Genomic DNA, 19,860 nt, shown 5'->3' on the forward strand with positions numbered 1-19,860 from the left:
CTTGTATCTGTAACATATTAGATTACGTGTCGGTTAGGAGCTAGAGTTTTACCCGTGCCCGGTTAGGTGCACGCCCGAATTAGAAAGTCCCTTGGACTATAAATATGTATCTAGGGTTTATGGAATAAACAACAACCAACGTTCAACACAAACAAATCTCGGCGCATCGCCAACTCCTTCGTCTCGAGGGTTTCTCCTGGTAAGCACCATGCTGCCTAGATCGCATCTTGCGATCTAGGCAGCACAAGCTTATTTACGTTGTTCATGCGTTGCTCGTGCTGGAAGCCTTTTTGATGGCGAGCAACGTAGTTATCTTAGATGTGTTAGGGTTAGCATTGTTCTTCGTATCATATGCTCGTCGTAGTGCAACCCTTATGCATCTAGCCGCCCTTACACCTATCTCAGGTGTAGGGGCGGCACCCCGCTTGATCATCGTTTAGTAGATCCGATCCGTTACGGTTGCTCCTTGTTCTACAAGGATTAGTTTAATATCCGCAATAGTTAGGCTCTACAAAGGGTTGGAGGATCCAGCGGCGTGTAGGGTGAAGTTTGCTAGCCCTAGACAGGACGTTCCGAGGATCAACCTCGTGTTGGTTTTTAGGCCCTGTCTAGGATCGGCTTACGGTCACCGTACGCGAGCGCGAGGCCCAATCGTGAGTAGGATGATCCGATTATGCGGTGAAAACCCTAAATCGTTGTAGATCGTTTTAGCTTTATCTTGATCAAGCAGGACCACCATATATTCGTGCACCTCGTACGAATCATGGGTGGATCGGCTCTTTGAGCCGATTCACGAGACAACCCGAGAGCCGATCGAGGCTCGTATTTAATGTTTACGTGTATGCCATGCAGGAAACTAAGCGAGGCATCATCCAACACCTCCCTGACCAGGTATAGGTCAGGTGGCACGCCCTTGCGACAGCATCGGACGTGCGACTAGAAGGCTTTGCGGGCCGTCGCTCTGAGGGACTGGGGCCAGCCGCAGCCCTAGTTGTTCCCGGCTCTACGGTGTTGCCAGTCGCTGCCCGCCGGTGGGTTTCTGACCGCAACAGACTATCAACATTAGAAGCAAGAACATCGATTTTCCCAAGTTTTTCCTTAACAGATTTGTTTAAAGCAGTTTGTGTACTAATGAATTCTTTAAGCATGACTTCAAGACCAGAGGGTACACTCCTACTATTGTTGTAAGAATTACGATAACCATTACCATTATTAGAAGGATATGGCCTATAGTTGTTACCAGAATTATTCCTATAAGCATTGTTGTTGAAATTATTATTTTTAATGAAGTTCACATCAACATGCTCTTCTTGAGCAACCAATGAAGCTACAGGAACATTATTAGGATCAACATTAGATCTACCATTAACAAGCATAGACATAATAACATCAATCTTACCACTCAAGGAGAAGGTTTCTTCAACAGAATTTACCTTCTTACCTTGAGGAGTCCTTTCAGTGTTCCATTCAGAGTAGTTGATCATCATATCATCAAGAAGCTTTGTTGCAGCACCCAAAGTGATGGACATAAAAGTACCTCCAGCAGCTGAATCCAATAGGTTCCTCGAAGAAAAATTTAATCCTGCATAGAAGGTTTGGATGATCATCCAAGTAGTTAGTCCATGGGTAGGGCAATTCTTTACCAAAGATTTCATTCTTCCCATGCTTGAGCAACATGTTCATTATTCAATTGCTTAAAATTCATAATGCTACTTCTCAAAGATATAATTTTAGCAGGAGGATAATATCTACCAATGAAAGCATCTTTACATTTAGTCCATGAATCAATACTATTCTTAGGCAAAGATAGCAACCAATCTTTAGCTCTTCCTCTTAAGGAGAAAGGAAACAATTTCAGTTTTATAATGTCTCCATCTACATCCTTATAATTTTTCATTTCACAAAGTTCAACAAAATTATTAAGATGGGCAGCAGCATCATCAGTACTAACTGTGGGGACCCCGGACTAGCTGTCCGAAATACCCTGTTATGCATTCAACTCACGATCCCATGATCAGTGCACCGTGAGCACATAACCGAACTGAATATCCAGAATTACATCATCCATTACAATACCGAATAAGTCTTACAATAGCGGGGTCACATGACCGAGTCTTACATAAATGCCACAACGGGCGAGTTCACACACATAGCAGCGGATACACCTCAACGTCGTCGGGCCCAAGTCATGCCTTAGACCTACAGGCGTCTGACTTGGAGATCGTCCTAGGTCGCATAGTCGTCCTGGTATCCTCCAACGTCTTCATAGTCCTCCTCATAGTCTGGCCAAGTTAATAGCCAGGGACAAAGCTGTGAGTACATTTGGAATTGTACTCGCAAACCATCACAAAGGGGTGCTAGCATAAGCTATCTAAATAATACAAGAGAGGAAGAATAGTTTCTCTTGTGGATATAGCATGCATCAACATCTTGTACTGACATAGCATCCCGACTTCTCAAGTGAAGGGAACACTATTGGTGTCCTATGACATCTCTATATCTTTGTTAAAGAAGATACTTCAAAAGATATCCTATGACATCTCTATATCTTTGTTAAAGAAGAGTTGCATTCCTCCATCTCAATTGATGGATATGCGAGGGAAAGTCCTATGACATCTCTATATCTTTGTTAAAGAAGAGTTCCTCTTCAAGAAACATTAGGTAGAAGTTCCCCACTTGGTCTCAATTTTTCCATGACCAACTCCATATGGTCAACACACGCCCTTTTTCCGTACCTTTCCGGTACACATAAACACAGCACTTCCTTTTCAAAGCATTTGTCAAAACAAAACGCAAGCCCCGGTAAAGGTAGACCTTTGCAACCCGTCCATGACCGCGGACGCGGCTATTCGAATAGATTTAACTCTGCAGAGTGTGCGCACTTTCCCCACAAGAACTGATAAATCCGCCGGGATCATCCCCGGATCGTCATACTAAAGTATGCGAGTCTCGGATAACCAGTCATAGTCTTTGGCCCGTCTCCTTTGGCACAAGTCCTTCCCTTCGGGCTTACCCCTTCCCGGCACCCCGACAGCATACCTCCTTTTGATCGTATATCCGGCGCCATGACGGAAGACCCTCAGTAATTGTCCGGCTATCAGTTAAGACAGTGTATTGCCTCCTCCAGAGCGCAACCCGGCGTCGGAGGTCATCGTGACCCTCCCTAGAGAGTTGTGAAGGGTGCTTATGCCAATCTCAACGAACTACGGACTAAGCCCGTGCCCATATTGGATACTGTGGTTGCGCGAATAACAGTTGGGCTGGTGTACACTTATACGCAGTGCCCCTTTTTAGAAACCATTTCTTTTTCCCACAACACCTTGGTTGTTCAACAAACAGCCATACACCACTTTCCCAAACATCCTTATCAAGATCCTTTGTTTTTCTTAAACCATACACTTGGGTTAGCTCACCCAAGGTTTTCAAAAACATTTACAACAAGGTAAACCTTGAGGGGTTCCCAACCTATAGTTTCATGAGAAGGAACTAATACAACTCCATGACCGAGATGAGAGTCATCACGCCATGAGGGGTATGTGTGAGTGGCACAAAGAGGATCATACTTGCTTAAGGTAAGCATGTATAAAGACAACATAAGGTGGATCAAACTTTCAGATTTGTGGTACTACTATACAACTTGGATGGTGAAGGTTCACTACCCAACCAACACTCACAAGGGTACACGGCATACTTCTCTCAAGTTGAGAATTACACCAAGATTCATGACTTTGATACCTCTAGACTCAACAAAGTGGTGTGTGTGATGTAAACTTCTATCTTGGAATAGGATATGCTCATGTTGAGCATACAAGTAGACCCAAGGGAGTAGCACGGCCATGATACCATGCATCCCTCCAACAAGTGAGCAAAGGTGGAAAAATCACCACAAGGAAGTACCCAATTACTGATACGCCTCCGACGTATCGATAATTTCTTATGTTCCATGCCATATTATTGATGATACCTACATGTTTTATGCACACTTTATGTCATAATCGTGCATTTTCTGGAACTAACCTATTAACAAGATGCCGAAGAGCCAGTTGATGTTTTCTGCTGTTTTTGGTTTCAGAAATCCTAGTAACGAAATATTCTCGGAATTGGAAGAAATCAAGACCCAGGGTCCTATTTTGCCACGAACCTTCCAGAAGACCGAAAGGGATACGAAGTGGGGCGACGAGGCGCCGCCACCATAGGGCCGCGCGGCCATAGGGGGCCCGCGCCGCCCTATGGTGTGGGCCCCTCGTCAGCCCTCCGACTCTGCCCTTCCGCCTACTTAAAGCCTCCGTCGCGAAACCCCTGAGGCGAAAAACCACGATACGGAAAACCTTACTGAGACGCTGATACGTCTCCGACGTATCGATAATTTCTTATGATCCATGCCATATTATTGATGATACCTACATGTTTTATGCACACTTTATGTCATATTCGTGCATTTTCTGGAACTAACCTATTAACAAGATGCCGAAGTGCCGGTTCTGTTTTACGCTATTTTTGGTTTCGAAATCCTAGTAACGAAATTTTCTCGGAATCGGACGAAATCAACGCCCGGGTTCCTATTTTGCCCGGAAGCATCCGGAACACCCGAAAGTCGCCGGAGGGCGGCCACACGGGCCCCCAGATGATAGGCCGGCGCGGCCCAGGCCCTGGCCGCGCCGCCTTATGGTGTCGTCGCCCCTTCGACCTTCTGACGCCGCCTCTTCGCCTATATAAAGGTCCCAGACCTAAAACCTCGATACGAAAAAGCCACGGTACGAGAAACCTTCCAGAGCCGCCGCCATCGCGAAGCCAAGATCTGGGGGACAGGAGTCTCTGTTCCGGCACGCCACCGGGGCGGGGAAGTGCCCCGGAAGGCTCCTCCATCGACACCACCGCCATCTCCATCAACGCTGCTCGTCTCCCATGAGGAGGGAGTAGTTCTCCATCGAGGCTCGGGGCTGTACCGGTAGCTATGTGGTTCATCTCTCTCCTATGTACTTCAATACAATAATCTCATGAGCTGCCCTACATGATTGAGATTCATATGATGATGCTTGTAATCTAGATGTCGTTATGCTAGTCAAGTGAATTTTACTTATGTGATCTCCGGAGACTCCTTGTCCCACGTGTGTAAAGGTGACGAGTGTGTGCACCGTGTGGGTCTCTTAGGCTATATTTCACAGAATACTTATTCACTCGTTATGAATGGCGTAGTGAAGTGCTTATTTATATCTCTTGATGATTGCAATGTGTTTTGTATCACAATTTATCTATGTGCTACTCTAGTGATGTTATTAAAGTAGTTTTATTCCTCCTCGCACGGTGTAATGGTGACAGGTGTGTGCATCCATGTTAGTACTTGGCGTAGGCTATGATTATGATCTCTTGTAGATTGTGAAGTTAACTATTGCTATGATGGTATTGATGTGATCTATTCCTCCTACATAGTGTGAAGGTGACAGTGTGCATGTCTGTGTTAGTACTTGGTTTAGTCGTATTGATCTTTCATGCACTCTAAGGTTATTTAAATATGAACATTGAATTGTGGAGCTTGTTAACTCCGGCATTGAGGGTTCGTGTAATCCTACGCAATGTGTTCATCATCCAACAAGAGAGTGTAGAGTATGCATTTATCTATTACTGTTATGTGATCAAAGTTGAGAGTGTCCACTAGTGAAAGTCTAATCCCTAGGCCTTGTTCCTAAATATCGCTATCGCTGCTTGTTTACTTGTTTTACTTGCGTTACTACTGCTACCATATTACCACCATCAACTACACGCCGAGCAAGCTATTTTCACGGCGCCGTTACTACTGCTCATATTCATTCATACCACCTGTATTTCACTATCTCTTCGCCGAACTAGTGCACCTATTAGGTGTGTTGGGGACACAAGAGACTTCTTGCTTTGTGGTTGCAGGGTTGCATGAGAGGGATATCTTTGACCTCTTCCTCCCTGAGTTCGATAAACCTTGGGTGATCCACTTAAGGGAAACTTGCTGCTTGTTCTACAAACCTCTGCTCTTGGAGGCCCAACACTTGTCTACAAGAATAGAAGCACCCGTAGACATCAAGCTATTTTCTGGCGCCGTTGCCGGGGAGGAAAGGTAAAAGGTGCTCACACTCCGGATCTCGGCTACTAAGCTATTTTCGTCGTTGTAAGTACTCAAAGCTATTTCCTTTAGATCCTGCAATTGCATCTTTTTGTTTCTTGTTTACACTAGTTTGGCATAATGGACACCAATGAGCTTCTTATTCTATTTCCTGATTTAAGACATGGATGGTTTGATGCGAAAATTAAAAAACCTATGGAATCTTATTTGCATGCTGGTAGTAATATTAGTATGAACGCTTTGAACACCATTGTTGATAATGATATAGAAAGTTCTAAGCTTGGGGAAGCTGGTTTTCATGATATTTTTAGCTCCCCAAGCATTGAGGAGAAAATTTTCTTTGATGATACTTTGCCTCCTATTTATGATGATTATAATGATAGTGGTCTTTTTTTGCCACCTACTATGGAGAGTAAATTTTGTTGTGATTATACTATGCCTCCTACACTTGATGAGAATAATAATGATAGCTACTTTGTTGAATTTGCTCCCACTATTACTAATAAAATTGATTATGCTTATGTGGAGAGTAATAATTCTATGCATGAGACTCATGATAAGAATGCTTTATGTGATAGTTATATTGTTGAGTTTGCTCATGATGCTACTGAAAGTTATTATCAGAGAGGAAAATATGGTTGTAGAAATTTTCATGTTACTAAAATGCCTCTCTATGTGCTGAAATTTTTGAAGCTACACTTGTTTTATCTTCCCATGCTTGTTACTTTGCTCTTCATGAACTTGTTTATTTACAATATTCCTATGCATAGGAAGCATGTTAGACTTAAATGTGTTTTGAATTTGCCTCTTGATGCTCTCTTTTGCTTCGAATACTATTTCTTGCGAGTGCATCATTAAAACTGCTTGAGCCCATCTTAATGGCTAAAAAGAAAGAACTTCTTGGGAGATAACCCATGTGTTATTTTGCTACAGTACTTTGTTTTATATTTGTGTCTTGGAAGTTGTTTACTACTGTAGCAACCTCTCCTTATCTTAGTTTTGAGTTTTGTTGTGCCAAGTAAAGTCTTTGATAGTAAAGTAAATACTAGATTTGGATTACTGCGCGAAACAGATTTCTTTCTTTGTCACGAATCTGGGTCTAGTTCTCTGTAGGTAACTCAGAAAATTAAGCCAATTTACGTGAGTGATCCTCAGATATGTACGCAACTTTCATTCAATTTGGGCATTTTCATTTGAGCAAGTCTGGTGCCCTAATAAAATCCATCTTTACGGATTGTTCTGTTTTGACAGATTCTGCCTTTTATTTCGCATTGCCTCTTTTGCTATGTTGGATGAATTTCTTTGATCCATTAATGTCCAGTAGCTTTATGCAATGTCCAGAAGTGTTAAGAATGATTGTGTCACCTCTGAACATGTTAATTTTTATTGTGCACTAACCCTCTAATGAGTTGTTTCGAGTTTGGTGTGGAGGAAGTTTTCAAGGATCAAGAGAGGAGTATGATACAATATGATCAAGGAGAGTGAAAGCTCTAAGCTTGGGGATGCCCCCGTGGTGCACCCCTGCATATTTCAAGAAGACTCAAGCATCTAAGCTTGGGGATGCCCAAGGCATCCCCTTCTTCATCGACAAATTATCAGGTTCCTTCTCTTGAAACTATATTTTTATTCGGTCACATCTTAGGTACTTTACTTGGAGCGTCTGTATGTTTCTTGTTTTTGTTTTTGTTTGAATAAATGCTTGTGTGGGAGAGAGACACGCTCCGCTGGTTCGTATGAACACATGTGTTCTTAGCCTTTAATTTTCATGGCGAAGGATGAAACTACTTCGTTAATTGTTATATGGTTGGAAACGGAAAATGCTACGTGTAGTAACTGGTATGATGTCTTGAATAACTTGATACTTGGCAACTGTTGTGCTCATGTTTAAGCTCTTGCATCATATACTTTGCACCTATTAGTGAAGAAATACATAGAGCTTGTTAAAATTTGGTTTGCATGAGTGGTTTCTCTAGAGTCTAGATATTTTCTAGTGAGGTGTTTGAACAACGGGGAAGACAATGTATAGTCTTATAATGCTTGTAATATGTCTTTTATGTAAGTTTTGATGTACTAGTTTATGCTTGTGTTTGCTTCAAACAACCTTGCTAGCCTAAGCCTTGTATCGAGAGGGAGTACTTCTCATGCATCCAAAATCCTTGAGCCAACCACTATGCCATTTGTGTCCACCATACCTACCTACTACATGGTATTTCTCCGCCATTCCAAAGTAAATTGCTTGAAGTGCTACCTTTAATTTTCTATCCTCTACCTTTACAATATATAGCTCATGGGACAAATAGCTTAAAAACTATTGTGGTATTGAATATGTACTTATGCACTTTATCTCTTATTAAGTTGCTTGTTGTGCGATAACCATGTTTCTGGGACGCCATCAACTATTCTTTGTTGAATATCATGTGAGTTGCTATGCATGTCCGTCTTGTCCGAAGTAAGAGAGATCTACCACCTTAATGGTTGGAGCATGCATATTGTTAGAGAAGAACATTGGGCCGCTAACTAAAGCCATGATTCATGGTGGAAGTTTCAGTTTTGGACATATATCCTCAATCTCATATGAGAATAATAATTGTTGCCACATGCTTATGCATTAAAGAGGAGTCCATTATCTGTTGTCCATGTTGTCCCGGTATGGATGTCTAAGTTGAGAATAATCAAAAGCGAGAAATCCAAAATGCGAGCTTTCTCCTTAGACCTTTGTACAGGCGGCATGGAGGTACCCCATTGTGACACTTGGTTAAAACATGTGTATTGCGATGATCCGGTAGTCCAAGCTAATTAGGACAAGGTGCGGGCACTATTAGTATACTATGCATGAGGCTTGCAACTTGTAAGATATAATTTACATAACTCATATGCTTTATTACTACCGTTGACAAAATTGTTTTCTTGCTTTCAAAACCAAAGCTCTAGCACAAATATAGCAATCAATGCTTCCTCTCGCGAAGGGCCATTCTTTTACTTTTATGTTGAGTCAGTTTACCCATTTCTCTATCTTAGAAGCAAACACTTGTGATTAACTGTGCATTGATTCTTACATACTTGCATATTATACTTGTTATATTGCATTGCATTGACAATTATCCATGAGATATACTTGTTACAAGTTGAAAGCAACTGCTGAAACTTAATCTTCCATTGTGTTGCTTCAATGTCTTTACTTTGAATTTATTGCTTTATGAGTAACTCTTATGCAAGACTTATTGATGCTTGTCTTGAAAGTACTATTCATGAAAAGTCTTGCTATATGATTCAATTGTTTACTCATTGCATTAATATTGTTTTGAATCGCTGCATTCATCCCATATGCTTTACAATAGTATGATCAAGGTTATGATGGCATGTCACTTCAGAAATTATCTTTGTTATCGTTTTACCTGCTCGGGACGAGCAGAACTAAGCTTGGGGATGCTGATACGTCTCCGACGTGTCGATAATTTCTTATGATCCATGCCATATTATTGATGATACCTACATGTTTTATGCACACTTTATGTTATATTCGTGCATTTTCTGGAACTAACCTATTAACAAGATGCCGAAGTGCCAGTTCCTGTTTTCTGCTGTTTTTGGTTTCGAAATCCTAGTAACGAAATATTCTCGGAATCGGACGAAATCAACGCCCAGGTTCCTATTTTGCCCGGAAGCATCCGGAACACCCGAGAGTCGCCGGAGGGGGCCACACAGGCCCCGGATGATAGGCCGGCGCGGCCCGGGCCCCGGCCGCGCCGCCTTATGGTGTCGTCGCCCCTTCGACCTTCCGACGCCGCCTCTTCGCCTATATAAAGGTCCCGGACCTAAAACCTCGATACGAAAAAGCCACGGTACGAGAAACCTTCCGGAGCCGCCGCCATCGCGAAGCCAAGATCCGGGGGACAGGAGTCTCCGTTCCGGCACGCCGCCGGGCGGGGAAGTGCCCCGGAAGGCTCCTCCATCGACACCACCGCCATCTCCATCAACGCTGCTGTCTCCCATGAGGAGGGAGTAGTTCTCCATCGAGGCTCGGGGCTGTACCGGTAGCTATGTGGTTCATCTCTCTCCTATGTACTTCAATACAATAATCTCATGAGCTGCCCTACATGATTGAGATTCATATGATGATGCTTGTAATCTAGATGTCGTTATGCTTTTACTTATGTGATCTCCGGAGACTCCTTGTCCCACGTGTGTAAAGGTGACAGTGTGTGCACCGTGTGGGTCTCTTAGGCTATATTTCACAGAATACTTATTCACTGTTATGAATGGCGTAGTGAAGTGCTTATTTATATCTCTTTATGATTGCAATGTGTTTTGTATCACAATTTATCTATGTGCTACACTAGTGATGTTATTAAAGTAGTTTTATTCCTCCTGCACGGTGTAATGGTGACAGTGTGTGCATCCGTGTTAGTACTTGGCGTAGGCTATGATTATGATCTCTTGTAGATTGTGAAGTTAACTATTGCTATGATGGTATTGATGTGATCTATTCCTCCTACATAGTGTGAAGGTGACAGTGTGCATGCTGTGTTAGTACTTGGTTTAGTCGTGTTGATCTTTCATGCACTCTAAGGTTATTTAAATATGAACATTGAATTGTGGAGCTTGTTAACTCCGGCATTGAGGGTTCGTGTAATCCTACGCAATGTGTTCATCATCCAACAAGAGAGTGTAGAGTATGCATTTATCTATTCTGTTATGTGATCAAAGTTGAGAGTGTCCACTAGTGAAAGTCTAATCCCTAGGCCTTGTTCCTAAATATCTGCTATCGCTGCTTGTTTACTTGTTTCTATGCGTTACTACTGCTACCATATTACCACCATCAACTACACGCCAGCAAGCTATTTTCTGGCGTCGTTACTACTGCTCATATTCATTCATACCACCTGTATTTCACTATCTCTTCGCCGAACTAGTGCACCTATTAGGTGTGTTGGGGACACAAGAGACTTCTTGCTTTGTGGTTGCAGGGTTGCATGAGAGGGATATCTTTGACCTCTTCCTCCCTGAGTTCGATAAACCTTGGGTGATCCACTTAAGGGAAACTTGCTGCTGTTCTACAAACCTCTGCTCTTGGAGGCCCAACACTGTCTACAAGAATAGAAGCACCCGTAGTCATCAGACGCCGCCGCCGCCAATCCCATCTCGGGGGATTCTGGAGATCTCCTCCGGCACCCTGCCGGAGAGGGGATTCATCTCCCGGAGGACTCTACACCGCCATGGTCGCCTCCGGAGTGATGAGTGAGTAGTTCACCCCTGGACTATGGGTCCATAGCAGTAGCTAGATGGTTGTCTTCTCCTCATTGTGCTTCATTGTTGGATCTTGTGAGCTGCCTAACATGATCAAGATCATCTATCTGTAATACTCTATGTTGTGTTTGTCGGGATCCGATGGATAGAGAATACCATGTTATGTTAATTATCAAGTTATTACATATGTGTTGTGATGTAGCCCCGCTCACCGACGACACTACATCAAGACCAACTAGTCCCCCAAGTGGACCGATGACACGAGCCCGAGCCAAGGCTCTACATGATGAGGTGAACTCGCTCCTCACCACCCTTGATCTTGGTACCCCTTTGGATGGATTGCTACCTCATGCCGACGTGCTATGTGTCATTAGGTACAAGGCGCATCAAGACCCCGGAGAGGAGGAGGCGCCAAGGTCAAGGGAGGGAGAGAAGCAGCTGGACATGGAGATGATCATGAAGCCGAAGCCGACGTCGCTCGAAGCGCTCCAAGGAAGAGACGGACGCTGGCCGGTCCAGGACCCGGTCGGACCGGACCCACAACCGGACGCCCGGTCACAGGCCCGGTCAACCGGGCGCCAAACCGGGCCAGCTCCCTCGTACCGGGCGACGACCGGACCCAGGACCGGAAACCTCGCAGAATTCCGGTTTGCGCCCGGTCGACCGGACCCATGACCGGACCGCCCGGTTGCAGGCCCGGTCGACCGGACCCATGACCGGACAGCCCGGTCAGACCGGACCCCAAACCGGATCTGACGGGAATGCCCCACTAAACTGCCTTAACTTATCCCTTCGCGTACCTGTTCGCCCTTGCTGGCCATGTGTGACTATATAAGTAGCTGGAACCCCTCCTTAGCTCTTTAGACTTGTTTTGAACTCAAACCTACCTTTGAGCTTAGTCTCCCTTGGGTATCATCCTCTGTAATCAAGGCACCTTAGTTGTTGACTTTGATCTTGTTGAAGGAGATTCTAGTACTTGTTACTCTCTCTCTTTCACCAAGCTCTTCCTCTCCAACTCCAATCTCTCTCCGGGAATTCTGCCCCGTGCCTCTTCCTAGGAGATTCTATTGGCGTGGTCCATCGAGCCACGGAGGTAAGCACCGGGTGTATCGGGTTGGTGTGCGTGCGTGAGTCTCGGAGTTCCTCGTGCCCGTCGCGTTCTTCGTGTTCCTCGCGTTCTCCCATCTCTCCCCTTTGGTTTCGAAGTCAATCCGCGAGATCGGGCCACACACGGGGTCTTAGACCTCATCATATGGTATCAGCAGCTCTTGGTTACCGCGGATTTGACCCTCCACCCACCCGATTTCGTTCCTAGAAAATTTTCCAAAAAATCCCCAAAAATAGCCCCAAATTGCCTCTTGACCGATCTGTGATTTGGTTGCGTTTTGAGTGGTTTTGGTCCGTGGATTTGGTGTTGTTGTGCTTGATCTACTATTTCCCCAACTTTGAGCCTCCAATTCCATCGTTTCCCTTCGATTTGGTCGATTTGGTTTTGGTTTGGGGAAGAACAGGAGAGAGAAAGTCCAGCTCGCGAAACCCGGTTTCGGGCCCGGTCAACCGGACCCACGACCGGCCGAGCCAGCACAGAACCCGGTCGACCGGGCGGCAAACCGGACAGGCCGGTCCAGGCTCCGGTCCAACCGGGCCCCAGACCGGGCGCATCCTCGCGCCCTCCTTCGACCTCGACGTCCGGCGATCTCCACCACCACCACCACCACCATCGCAGGTATAACTTGCAGCTTTCACCTTGTAACCCCTCTTCCTTTTGCGATCTATCCCATCGAGCATTGCTTGTCTAGTGTTGCGAGACATTGCACGTGGCCCCGCATTGTGAGGTGTGTGTGTCGTGTTGAGTAAGGCACCCAAGCAAACACTCGTGTGGCAAGATAGCAAAAGTGAGGCTAACGCTAACATAGTGCGTGAAAAAGCCCCAAAAACACAAAAAGAGTGCGAGTAGCACCATACATCCATACATCCATACGCCCATACATACAAAAGTGTCCAAGTGCCACCAAAGATACAAACGAGTGCAAGTGCCAACACATACAAAAGAGAAAAAGCTTTTAAGCAAAGAGAGATACGAGAAGAGAGGCCGCGTGCGAATCTAGTTGTCTCTTCCTTTGCAACCGAAGCTTTGCCTCTCCTTGTGTTAGTGTGACACCGAGCATCCGTACATACACTTTTCCGCTCACTTTTGGTTGCACTAACCCCGCTTATCTCGTGTGTGTGTTCCACAACCTTTTCCGTGTTTATAGTGATCTTCACATTGACATTTGGATTTTTGGACCTTACCCACTTTTAACAACATACTCGATCTTGGATTTGTCTTTTGGCTTTCCACAACACTCGCCTAACACCATATTTGCTAGCTTTTGCATGTGGTTTTGCGTGTGTTCCCGATACACTTGATCTTGCTTTCGGCTTGGTGGATTGCCTCAATACTATCTTACCTTGGTAAGAGTGCGAGGTAGTCTCCTTCCACTAACATACACAACATAGTTCTTGTCTTTGCATCATGGATAGGAGTGGAGATGATGCAAGGGATGGAGAAGTCCTCCGCAAGACCGAGAGGTTGGCTACTCAACACAACCTATGGACGCAACGACAAGAGTTCAAGGAGCAACTCACACTCTTCGAGACACGCATCGGTGAGCAATACGATGAAGTGGCACACAACTTCTCCGTTGTGAACCAAGACTTGGCTCTCCTTCGCGAAGCTACGGACAACTTGAATGGCCAAATGGCGGCCAATGATGCGAACATGGAGCGGCGCATGGATAGCCTCGAGCGCGCCGTCACTGATGGCGTGTATTTCACACGTTCGTTGGGCAACCCCAAGAGGAAGGTATGATGCGCACAGCAGCAAGTTTTCCCTCAGAAAGAAACCAAGGTTTATCGAACCAGGAGGAGCCAAGAAGCACGTTGAAGGTTGATGGCGGCGGGATGTAGTGCGGCGCAACACCGGAGATTCCGGCGCCAACGTGGAACCCGCACAACACAACCAAACTACTTTGCCCCAACGAAACAAGTGAGGTTGTCAATCTCACCGGCTTGCCGTAACAAAGGATTAACCGTATTGTGTGGAATATGATTGTTTGCAGAGAAAACAAGTAGAAACAAGTATTGCAAGAGATTGTATTTCAAGTAAAGAGAATTGGACCGGGGTCCACAGCTCACTAGAGGTGTCTCTCCCATAAGACGAACAAGCATGTTGGGTGAACAAATTACAGCTTGGGCAATTGACAAATAAAGAGAGCATGACCATGCACATACATATCATGATGAGTATAGTGAGATTTAATTGGGCATTACGACAAAGTACATAGACCGCCATCCAACCGCATCTATGCCTAAAAAGTCCACCTTCAGAGTTATCATCCGAACCCCTCCAGCATTAAGTTGCAAGCAACAGACAATTGCATTAAGTATGGTGCGTAATGTAATCAACAACTACATCCTTAGACATAGCATCAATGTTTTATCCCTAGTGGCAACAAGACAACACAACCTTAGAACTTTCTCGTCACCGTCCTGGTGTCAATGCAGCATGAACCCACTATCGAGCATAAGTACTCCCTCTTGGAGTTAAAAGCATCTACTTGGCCAGAGCATCTACTAATAACGGAGAGCATGCAAGATCATAAACAACACATAAGCATAACTTTGATAATCAACATAACAAGTATTCTCTATTCATCGGATCCCAACAAACGCAACATATAGAATTACATATAGATGATCTTGATCATGATAGGCAGCTCACAAGATCCGACAATGATAGCACAATGGGGAGAAGACAACCATCTAGCTACTGCTATGGACCCATAGTCCAGGGGTAGACTACTCACTCATCACTCCGGAGGCGACCATGGCGGTGTAGAGTCCTCCGGGAGATGATTCCCCTCTCCGGCAGGTGCCGGAGGCGATCTCCGGGATCCCCCGAGATGGGATCGGCGGCGACGGCGTCTCGCAATGTTTTCCGTATCGTGGCTCTCGGCATCGGGGGTTTCATCACGGAGGCTATTTGTAGGCGGAAGGGCAAGTCAAGAGGCGGCACGGGGGCCCACACCACAGGCCGGCGCGGCCAAGGGGGGCCGCGCCGCCCTAGGGTTTGGCGCCCCGTGGCCCCTCTTCGTCTCTCCTTCGGACTTCCGGAAGCTTCGTGAGAAAATAGGCCTCCGGGCTTTTATTTCGTCCAATTCCGAGAATATTTCTTTACTAGGATTTCTGAAACCAAAAACAGCAGAAAACAAAGAATCGGCACTTCGGCATCTTGTTAATAGGTTAGTTCCGTAAAATGCACGAATATGACATAAAGTGTGCATAAAACATGTAGATAACATCAATAATGTGGCATGGAACACAAGAAATTATCGATACGTTGGAGACGTATCAGCATCCCTAAGCTTAGTTCTCGCTCGTCCCGAGCAGGTAAAACGATAACAAAGATAATTTCTGGAGTGACATGCCATCATAAACTTGATCATACTATTTGTAAAGCATATGTAGAGAATGCAGCGATCAAAACAATGTGTATGACATGAGTAAACAAGTGAATCATAAAGCAAAGACTTTTCATGAATAGCACTTCAAGACAAGCATCAATAAGTCTTGCATAAGAGTTAACTCATAAAGCAATAATTCGAAGTAAAGGTATTGAAGCAACACAAAAGAAGATTAAGTTTCAGCAGTTGCTTTCAACTTGTAACATGTATATCTCATGGATATTGTCAACATAGAGTAATATAATAAGTGCAATAAGCAAGTATGTAAGAATCAATGCACAGTTCACACAAGTGTTTGCTTCTTGAGGTGGAGAGAAATAGGTGAACTGACTCAACATTGAAAGTAAAAGAATGGTCCTCATAGAGGAAAAGCATTGATTGCTATATTTGTGCTAGAGCTTTGATTTTGAAAACATGAAACAATTTTGTCAACGGTAGTAATAAAGCATATGCATCATGTAAATTATATCTTATAAGTTGCAAGCCTCATGCATAGTGTACTAATAGTGCTCGCACCTTGTCCTAATTAGCTTGGACTACCCGGATTATCACCGCAATACATATGCTTTAACCAAGTATCACAAAGGGGTACCTCTATGCCGCCCGTACAAAGGTCTAAGGAGAAAGCTCGCATTTGGATTTCTCGCTTTTGATTATTCTCAACTTAGACATCCATACCGGGACAACATAGACAACAGTATAATGGACTCCTCTTTTAATGCTTTAAGCATTCAACAACAATTAATTCTTTTCTCATTAGAGATTTGAGGATGTTTGTCCAAAACTGAAACTTCCACCATGGAACATGGCTTTAGTTAGCGGCCCAATGTTCTTCTCTCACAATATGCATGCTCAAACCATTCAACTCAGTGTAGATCGCCCTTACTTCGTACAAGACGAACATGCATAGCAACTCACATGAAATTCAACAATGAGTTGATGGCGTTCCCGCAGAAACATGGTTATCGCACAACAAGCAACTTAATAAGAGATAAAGTGCATAATTACATATTCAATACCACAATAGTTTTTAAGCTATTTGTCCCATGAGCTATATATTGCAAAGGTGAATGATGGAATTTTAAAGGTAGCACTCAAGCAATTTACTTTGGAATGGCTGGAAAATACCATGTAGTAGGTAGGTATGGTGGACACAAATGGCATAGTGGTTGGCTCAAGTATTTTGGATGCATGAGAAGTATTCCCTCTCGATACAAGGTTTAGGCTAGCAAGGTTATTTGAGGCAAACACAAGGATGAACTAGTACAGCAAAACTCACATAAAAGACATATTGAAAGCATTATAATACTCTATACCGTCTTCCTTGTTGTTCAAACTCAAAACTAGAAATTATCTAGACCTTAGAGAAACCAAATATGCAAACCAAATTTTAGCATGCTCTATGTATTTCTTCATTAATGGGTGCAAAGCATATGATGCAAGAGCTTAAACATGAACACAACAATTGCCAAGTATCACATTACCCAAAACATTTATAGCAATTACTACATGTATCATTTTCCAATTCCAACCATATAACAATTTAACGAAGGAGAAACTTCGCCATGAATACTATGAGTAGAAACCAAGGACATATTTGTCCATATGCTACAGCGGAGTGTGTATCTCTCCCATAAAGTGAATGCTAGGATCCATTTTATTCAAACAAAACAAAAACAAAAACAAACCGACGCTCCAAGAAAAAGCACATAAGATGTGGCCGAATAAAAATGTAGTTTCAGGGGAGGAACCCGATAATTTGTTGATGAAGAAGGGGATGCCTTGGGCATCCCCAAGCTTAGACGCTTGAGTCTTCTTGATATATGCAGGGGTGAACCACCGGGTGCATCCCCAAGCTTAGAGCTTTCACTCTCCTTGATCATGTTGCATCATACTCCTCTCTTGATCCTTGAAAACTTCCTCCACACCAAACTCGAAACAACTCATTAGAGGGTTAGTGCACAATATAAATTGACATATTCAGAGGTGACACACTCATTCTTAACACTTCTGGACATTGCATAATGCTACTGGACATTAGTGGATCAAAGAAATTCATCCAACATAGCGAAAGAGGCAATGCGAAATAAAAGGCAGAATCTGTCAAAACAGAACAGTTCGTATTGACGAATTTTAAAATGGCACCAGACTTGCTCAAATGAAAATGCTCAAATTGAATGAAAGTTGCGTACATATCTGAGGATCATGCACGTAAATTGGCATAATTTTCTGAGCTTCCTGCAGGGCAGTGGGCTCAGATTCGTGACAGCAAAGAAATCTGGAACTGCGCAGTAATCCAAATCTAGTACTTACTTTTCTATCAACGGCTTAACTTGGCACAACAAAACTCAAAACTAAGATAAGGAGAGGTTGCTACAGTAGTAAACAACTTCCAAGACACAAAATAAAAACAAAGTACTGTAGGTAAAAACATGGGTTGTCTCCCATAAGCGCTTTTCTTAACGCCTTTCAGCCTAGGCGCGAAAGTGTGTATCAAGTATTATCGAAGGGTGGTGCATTCTCAGCGAGGTGTGGAGTTTTCTCAACTAGGCATATTATATTAGATACATAAGTTTTAGCATCTCCTTTTCATTAGTCTTAGGTGTGCTACTCTCATCAAACAAATTTTCCGGAACAAGCCAAGCATAATTATTTTCTAGTGCATCATTCATAGCTAGGAGCTTGCATGGTATTGGTGCTTTGATCTCCTCTCCATCATCAATATTATTAGTGTATCTTATTCTATCCATATCCATCTTTTCAAGGAGACTAGCAAAATTAGTAGGAGAACCAAGCATATTGAATTTAGCAAACACCTTTCTAGCTTCTCTTGCTAGACCACCAAATTCTCTAAGAAGGGTTTCTAAAACAAAATCTTTCTTTTCCCCTTCTTCCATATCACCAAGCGTGAAAAACATGTGTTGGATTATAGGATTAAGATTAACAAATTTAGTTTCCAACAAGCGAACTAAATGCGCAGCAAGCAATTTCATAAGTAGGCGCAAGATCTATCAAGTGTCTATCTTCAAAATTTTCAATGGTACTAACATGGTTGAAGAATTCTTCTATATTATTTCTCCCAACTATAGACCCACGTCCTACCGGTATGTTCTTTGTAGTAAAATTAAAAGGAAACATGATGAAATAAGTAAAGTGAATGCAGGTAAACTAATTTTTTTGTGTTTTTGATATAGCAAACAAGATAGCAAATAAAGTAAAACTAGCAACTAATTTTTTTGTATTTTGATTTAGTGCAGCAAACAAAGTAGTAAATAAAATAAAGCAAGACAAAAACAAAGTAAAGAGATTGAGAAGTGGAGACTCCCTTGCAGCGTGTCTTGATCTCCCCGCAACGGCGCCGTAAAAGAGCTTGATGGCGTGTATTTCACACGTTCGTTGGGCAACCCCAAGAGGAAGGTATGATGCGCACAGCAGCAAGTTTTCCCTCGAAAGAAACCAAGGTTTATCGAACCAGGAGGAGCCAAGAAGCACGTTGAAGGTTGATGGCGGCGGGATGTAGTGCGGCGCAACACCGGAGATTCCGGCGCCAACGTGGAACCCGCACAACACAACCAAACTACTTTGCCCCAACGAAACAAGTTGAGGTTGTCAATCTCACCGGCTTGCCGTAACAAAGGATTAACCGTATTGTGTGGAATATGATTGTTTGCAGAGAAAACAAGAGAAACAAGTATTGCAAGAGATTGTATTTCAAGAAAGAGAATTGGACCGGGGTCCACAGCTCACTAGAGGTGTCTCTCCCATAAGACGAACAAGCATGTTGGGTGAACAAATTACAGCTTGGGCAATTGACAAATAAAGAGAGCATGACCATGCACATACATATCATGATGAGTATAGTGAGATTTAATTGGGCATTACGACAAAGTACATAGACCGCCATCCAACCGCATCTATGCCTAAAAAGTCCACCTTCAGAGTTATCATCCGAACCCCTCCAAGTATTAAGTTGCAAGCAACAGTACAATTGCATTAAGTATGGTGCGTAATGTA

The sequence above is a fragment of the Lolium rigidum genome, chromosome 3 (assembly GCF_022539505.1).
Source record: "Lolium rigidum isolate FL_2022 chromosome 3, APGP_CSIRO_Lrig_0.1, whole genome shotgun sequence".
Lineage (NCBI taxonomy): Eukaryota > Viridiplantae > Streptophyta > Magnoliopsida > Poales > Poaceae > Lolium > Lolium rigidum.